The sequence below is a fragment of the Electrophorus electricus genome, chromosome 1 (genome assembly GCF_041902795.1).
Source record: "Electrophorus electricus isolate QZ-2024a chromosome 1, ASM4190279v1, whole genome shotgun sequence".
NCBI lineage: Eukaryota > Metazoa > Chordata > Actinopteri > Gymnotiformes > Gymnotidae > Electrophorus > Electrophorus electricus.
Genome location: NC_137497.1, coordinates 3,720,431 through 3,728,316, shown reverse-complemented (window position 1 = coordinate 3,728,316; position 7,886 = coordinate 3,720,431). Strand labels below are relative to the sequence as shown.

At 41.8% G+C, this 7,886-nt stretch overlaps 1 long non-coding RNA gene across 2 annotated transcripts; it reads right to left on the bottom strand.

Moving 5' to 3' along the window:
• Window positions 1-1,436: 1,436 nt before the first annotated feature.
• On the bottom strand, window positions 1,437-3,113 carry LOC145659056 (uncharacterized). Of its 2 annotated transcripts, XR_014125049.1 has the most exons (3): window positions 2,282-3,113; window positions 2,003-2,114; window positions 1,437-1,633 (listed from the first exon to the last, which is right to left on the bottom strand). It is a non-coding gene; the product is annotated as an uncharacterized LOC145659056 (long non-coding RNA). The 2 variants fall into 2 exon arrangements; XR_014125042.1 differs by having other exon boundaries at window positions 2,003-2,740.
• Window positions 3,114-7,886: the final 4,773 nt, after the last annotated feature.

The following is a 7,886-nucleotide window of genomic DNA, read 5'->3' as shown; positions in this document are numbered from 1 at the left end:
AGGCTGCTTCCATGGAAACGGCTCATTTAACAAATCTGCTGAAAAATGAAGAGCCTCCCTTTTAAGCCCTGCCCTTAGAACAAAAAGCTAAAGGAAGAATTGCAAATAGTCCCAGCATAACAAGTCTGTAGACAACACATAAATCACATGGATAAAATTAAAAACATAGTTGACAAACAGTAGCTCCACTTCAATATGTTTTACGTCACCTCCACATACAAACACACAGACACGCAATTCAGCACAACAACCAAGGCAGAGAAGTAACCACTAGTATCCCTCCCAACTGTTATTGGTAATATACATTCATAGAAACAGTCCTCAGTGTTGATCTGTCTGCAAAATTAATGCTGTCTTTCAACTCTAGATTAAATGACCATGACAGTTGTAGGGAAAATGTATGAATTAATATGTTGTATAAGACAAACTATGAAATAAACTGCCATATTGAATATTTTACTGGACATATCTGTTGTGTGAATATTTGGCTATCTGATTATGTATCATTCCATGAAATATTGCTACCCATGAATTCATCATCATTTATCTTATGGACTCTAAGTTTCGGATTGTGACAATCGCATCTTTTAGAGCATGCACATGGAAAATATGTACAATTTGATAGATTGTTTACAAGACCGTTGCTTATACACAGACACGGATAGCATCATCTTCAAAAGTCGTCAAGGTGATTGGATACCACCTTTGGGTGATTACCTGGGGGGGTCTTACAAATGAGTTGGACTGTGGTGATGAGATTGTAGAATTTGTCAGCTCGGGACCTAAAACATATGGGTATAGGACTCTCAAAGGTAAAACAACAATGAAAGCCAAGGGTATCACTTTAAAACTATTCAAATGCTAAACTCGTAAACCTGAAATCTCTTGACAGAACCGGTTGACGAATGTGTGAAAAATGGTGAACAGACTAGAGTACTTACGACCACCCACAATCAAATTGTGAGAGATAAAAAGGGCTTTCTCTTCAAACACAAATCTCGAATTAAAAGATTCAGGATTGTTTAGGACAAACTTGTTTTGTTGCCCGATTTCAGGATTCTGCGTACGGGTATTAAGAATTTGATTGCATATAGGATTTGTATTTTTTTAGCATTATTGTAAAATGTCTGTAACTCAGTGTTTAGATGCTAGAATGCAAATACCATTTTCATGTATCGTTTGTGGTCCTAGCAATAGCGGAAAATCTTTTTTCATCAAAACATTACTTGAAAATTGTAATGAGACGTTATCTAAAGTTGCTGATAACATTGTATGGTGTTCTACGTGTTGGCGACCCCTGTATGACGAGCTGATGAACAAAATAAACATTAGTTTTGTTCAGGGAATAGCAGAATCTTTGTGTGATGCTATCAAACTGCTTATAAAGGGTACGGCTACGCTAAGCAAGGGTAAGAGGAAACCTCCGGACTGATTAATAGCTTTTCTCTTTGCATCATTAGACGTTCTTTTATTAGCAAACAGTTTTATCCACTTTTTCAAAAGAAAAGATTAAAATCTCATCTATGACAATGAACTGTCTGCGTCCTCCGTTCCTTCTTCTGAGCTTTTCCATTACCACCACACAAGCCTCTCTCACTTTTTTAGACAATTCTGACAAGAAACTTGAGAAAACCTGAAGGGACATAATAGCGCTAAATTGAATAAATAATTTAATAAATGTATTTAAAACTTCCTTACTAAGATATTGAATGCACTCAGTAAAATTGTAAAGTTTATTTGTTAATTAAGTTAATTTGGTCATGTGAACTGTTCTGGTTATTTTACTTCTTATAATCAAACAATTTACTTGATTTGAATAAAACCAATTAACCTGCTTGTTACACATGGATTTTTGAGGTTGCACCATTAAAAAAGTTTTTACACTGCAGAAAGTGTCTAGATGTGCTGAACAAAAATCTGTTTGATTACAGTTCAAATGGCCACTCAGTTCACACTTGTATAAAGTAAGACATAGAAGCTTGTGTGTGTTTGCTGCTCCCACCTGTACACAGATGTCATCCATCTGAAGAGAGACACTGTAAACACTAAACACAGAGTTGTGTCTGACTGATCTCCTCGTCTGCCTTCCCCTGAGCACAGCACGCTGACACCTCCTGTATGATAACAATGACATGTACCAGGATAGCGATCTGTACAGAGTCTAACAGTCTAGACCTAACGTTACATATGTTCTGCCTATTTAACACACTGTTCAGTTACTATTCGATGTTAGAATGGGCCAAAATCGTTATTTGACATCTAAGTAAACTCGTTAGCCTACCATTCATAGCAGTCCCAGCAGTCGCTGTTGTGTAGTTTCATTTTGTGGTGACAGATCGCATTTCATCTTTCTTTGTAGTACTTTCTTATTTTACAGCCACTTTTTTCATTTTAAATGTTTTCTTTTTGATTTCTTGCCCTCCATCAACTTCCTCAGTTTCTTCGGCATTTTGGCCCAATTAAAACCGGATGCGTCCCCTTCACATTTGTTATACTGGAATTGATGGCATTCCAGATTATCATCGAGTGTACCAGCCTTTAAACTTAACAATACAATGAGTAATGCATATAAATATGTTTATATATCGTGCATGCTTATAGTCAGCAGACACATTCATATTTTCTGGACAAACAGCTCTTTGTGAATATAACCCATCAGCAGTAAAGGTGGAGCGTTCGTGGACGTTGGAGTTCATTCAGGTGTGCGCATCTAATGAGGAGACGCCGGTTCAGGTGTGTTGGAGTCGGATGACAGTGGAGATCAGCACAGCACCTGACACTCGTCCTCAGTACACAAAGAAGAAGAGAGTTCACAGTTCAGAGAGAAAACCAGGGCAAACACCATCATCACAAAACAAAACAGCCAAGCCACTGGAGAGGAATAAAGCTGGAGAGGCTGGAACAGGTCGATGCTGAGCTGTACTGTAGCTGAAGAGTAAACCAGCGTTAGCTACAAACCAACACTAGCAGATGTGTTTCAGTAGCTTTCTTGGACACTAACATTAGTGGGTTATGCTTGAACAACGCCATGGTGCTTCACCGTCTTTATGAGCTTTAGTACATTTTATTCAGTATGAGCGGAATCTGAACACATCCGCTTTGTTAGACGACTGAAAGAAAGCTGTCGTACGTTAGCCAACTAGCTAGTGAACTAGCGCGACTGGAAAAGCTGCCGAGCACCAGCTGACTATCTGCGGATTACAGTGCAGATCAGCACAGCCGCTTTCTCCTGTTGCTTGAAGTTTAGCGCTTCGATTCGTTTGCTGTAGGTCTTTATCTGGCTTTTATTCCCCGTCTACGTACGTCAAGAATGTAAAAGTGAGATTTAAGGGGCGAAATTAGCAGCCACACCCGAGCGACCGAGCTAGCTCGCTAAATCGCTCGCTCGTCTCGGTCATTTCTGTGTAAAACACAGTGTCTGACTAGATGACATTAACATGGATGATTAAATGCACCCAGCTAGCTTGTATGCACGTCTGGAGTGGTGCTTTACAACTCGAGGTTGACCGTATTGATGTATGTCTGTGTTGTCTGTTGTCTGTATTGCAGATGCGCAGCGGTCTACTGCGTTCATTGTAAGTTCACTAAGCAAACCACGACCGTGTCGGTACTGTTCTGTATGTGGCACTGATGTGTGTGTTCGTCTTTCTACAGTTTGGGTATTGACCAACAATTCAAGTAAGCAGCCTGTCAAAGTTTTATGTGTGCGCATGTCGTCTTTTGTCTCCGCAGACGTGCGTGCACACGATGTTTGTCTCTTCCTCTCTTGTTTCCTTTTGGACAGAATGGATTACAAGCCTGCATTTAATCGAGAGACCTCCGGCGAGCTCACCCTCCAGCCTTCACCCGAGGCCGTGGAGCAGTCCAACGCCTACAAGCGGCGGCCGGCTCCGTCTTGGGCTTGGAGCACCGAGAGGATGAGGGAGGAGGCCAAGGACCATGTGATGGAGAGCAGGGGATGACCCCAGGAACGCCTGGTTGGTGCTGAGCGAGAGCACGATCCAGTGCGGGCCGTACCGGGGTCAAACATTTAAATGGCTGCTGACCCACAACATGGGATACGCCGTCATGGTGTTGGCGGCCCTTCAATGGGAGCACGAGGGTGAAGAGACTTTGATGTTGCCTGCTATGGTCAACAAGGATGCCCTGGTCCAGGACGCGAGCCTCTTTCCCGACGTAATGAGAGCCGTCGGGGAGCGCCAGACCAGGGACGGGTCCTCCTCTCCTGGGCGGGAGAAACAGCGTCTCGTCGGCTTCGGGGAACACCAGAGTGTCTCGTACAACATGGACGAACGCACACACCAAGACGTTTGAAGAGGGGGCGGGGCCGTAACATGACAACTTGTTTATTGTTCATCAAATAAATATCAATCAAAATAACAAGTGCATCTTTTGTAAGCATGTTTCTAATTACCAACAAGTCGCAAACATGCTCATTCACTTTATTAAAGAACAAAGCAGTTTAAATAGGCGTCCATTCACTTTGTGCAACAGAATGCAAAATAAACTGCTGCCATTCACTTTGTGAAGTACAAAGCAGAATAAATGAGATGTAAAATACTGTATAAATCAGAGCTCATTCACATTGTGAAGTATAATATAGTATTAAACAGCTCATTCACTTTGTGAAGTATAATATAGTATTAAACAGCTCATTCACTTTGTGAAGTATAATATAGTATTAAACAGCTCATTCACTTTGTGAAGTAGAATACAGTATTAATCAGAGCTCTTCACATTGTGAAGTATAATATAGTATTAAACAGCTCATTCACTTTGTGAAGTATAATATAATATTAAACAGTACTCATTCACTTTGTGAAGTATAATACAGTATTAAACAGCTCATTCACTTTGTGAAGTATAATATAGTATTAAACTACTCATTCACATTGTGAAGTATATAGTATTAAACAGTACTCATTCACTTTGTGAAGTAGAATACAGTATTAAACAGCTCATTCACTTTGTGAAGTATAATATAGTATTAAACTACTCATTCACATTGTGAAGTCTAATATAGTATTAAACAGCTCATTCACTTTGTGAAGTATAATATAATATTAAACAGTACTCATTCACTTTGTGAAGTATAATACAGTATTAAACAGCTCATTCACATTGTGAAGTATATAGTATTAAACAGTACTCATTCACTTTGTGAAGTAGAATATAGTATTAAACAGTACTCATTCACTTTGTGAAGTATAATACAGTACTCATTCACATTGTGAAGTATAATATATTAAACAGTACTCATTCACTTTGTGAAGTTTAATACAGTATTAAACAAAGCTCATTTACACACAGAAGGAGAGGCGGCCCATGAAAAGGCCCTACAGCTGGTGACTGTCCGTGGTGACACCTGCCGCGAATTCTCTCATGAAGTGCCACACGTCCAGCCTGCGACCAGCTGGTCCACTCGTGGAACAGGCCGCTTCCTTGCTCTTACCGACGCTGGACCAGCAGTCACGGTCCACGTACAGGAGCTGGGGAGGGGCCTCTCTGGCTCGCTGGTACCACGGCATCAGCTAGTCACACTGTCCCCACCATAGTTCTCACCCCACTTTAAATGGACAAATAAAACACACAAATAAAAATAACAAGTGCAAACATACTGAAGGCAACATTACTGATCATTCATTCTGAATTCTCTCTTGAAGGCAAAAAAATGCACCAAAATCCATTTAAGTAATAACTGAAGACATCTCAAAGCACACAGGGTTGTAATCAGAGTTGGCAAGTTCATCACGTGAAGTAATGAAATAATGCTAAAATTGTGCAGATTGCTCCTCAGACCCCAGAACTGTCTATGGAATCATCTAAAGAATCATCTATAGAATTGTCTTGAGTGCTTAGACCTTAGTGTGCAGGGTGGAGTTTGCCCAAAACAGGCAAGTCTAAGTTATCCATTATTCAGCCTTTGAAGTCAAGTGTTTTGCTTGTGCTTGATATCCACTCACTGGGTGAACTCTACTGAATTTGGATTTAAATGCCACTGTCTCTTTTAAAGGAGGTAGACTAGGAAACTGACAGCAAATGTCCATGACTAAATACCAATGTTAGGATAATTTATTTTAACTGTTTCAAAGGTAAAAACTTTTGTAATTGTTTACCTTTTACATCAGAAATCACTGACATCTCTAGCAGAAAGTAAAGATGATGATTATTACCATAACAAGAACAACAGCATGTTCAGTAACTCAAAGGAATTAATTTTACTTGCAAATGTGGTTTTTATGTAGGCAGGAAGAGACTTCACTGGGAAAACAACTACAAGGAATTAAAAAAGAATCCATAAAAGGACCCATCTCAAGATGTATCCTAAATACCAGGAATTGAATTGTTGAAAAACTGAGAAGAGAGACATTTGGAGAGCAAGACCCAAGCAAACCTCATAAAACCATATTACTGGTTGGAGAACCAGGATCAGGGAAGTCCACTCTCATCAATGCCATAGTGAACTACATGCTGAATGCTCACTGTAGTGAAATAATTTGGTGTGAGATCATAGAGACAAAAAGAAACCAAACCAAATCTCAGACAAATGCAGTCACTGTGTATGATGTGTTTATCAATCAGAGTCTGTTCTCTCTCACCGTCATTGATACTCCTGGATACAGAAACACAGAAAGCACTGACAATGATTTAAGAATAGCTGCAGCTTTACATGAGCTCTGTACGTCTGGAGTTCAGGACATTGATGCAGCGTGTTTGGTGGTTCCGTCAAGCACCAGTCGACTCACGGACAGACAGCAGTATGTTTTTGATGCTGTGCTCTCCTTGTTTGGTAAGCATGTGGAGAGGAACATCATCTTGCTCATCACCCATACCTGCAACAAGCCTATAAACACCATTAAAGCAATCATGGAATCCAAATGCAAGATGGCGCCGGTGAGGTCGGCTGCCGTCACGACTGCTCCGTCCACACCTGGCACTTTTTTCGCTCTTTTCGCTATCTTTTTCATTCTTTTCGCTCTTCCCACTACCCCTGACTTCTCCGCAGCCCTTCTCTCCACACCACGACGTGTATCTCGTACAGCAGATACGCACTTATATCTCTTAATATACAAAGCACTCACCTCAAGCTGTCTCTAACCCTGAATCCAAGATGGCTGACGGAGATCCTGAGGAAAAACAAAAGACGCGGCGCAAGGAAAAGGCTTCGAGGGAAGCGAGCCGGCGTCAGGAACAGGCTGAGGGTTCGCGCACACTGAGCTCCCTTACCCAGCATCCTGCTAGCCAATGTCCAGTCTCTGGACAACAAGCTCGATGACCTCCGGGCCAGGATAAAGTTCCAGAGGGACATTTGGGACTGCAACCTTCTCTGCTTCACCGAGTCATGGCTGAACCCAGTGGTACCAAACCACGCCATCCAGCCGGCCGAGTTCTTCTCGGTTCACCGCATGGACAGGACGGCAGATTCGGTAAAGTCGAGAGGTGGTGGAGTGTGTGTGATGGTAAACAACAGCTGGTGCAACAATGCCAATGTTGTTACTCTCACCTGCTCCTGCTCACCCAACCTGGAGCTGCTCGCCCTCAAGTTTCGTTCTTTCTACCTTCCTCGGGGGTTCACTTCGGTCATCATCAACATCGTGTACATCCCACCTCAGGCCAACACAGACACTGCACTGTGTGAACTTCATGAGGCTCTCACACAGTTTCAGGCACAACACTGGGACGCTGCACTTATCGTGGTTGGGGATTTCAACAGCGCTAACATCAAGCATGCAGTGCCCTACCTTTACCAGCAAGTAACGTTCCCCACCAGGGGAAATAGGACACTCGACGACTGCTACACCCCATACAAGGACAGTTACAAGGCACTAGCTCATCCACCATTTGGCAAGTCGGACCACGCCACCATCGTCACCATACCAAAATAT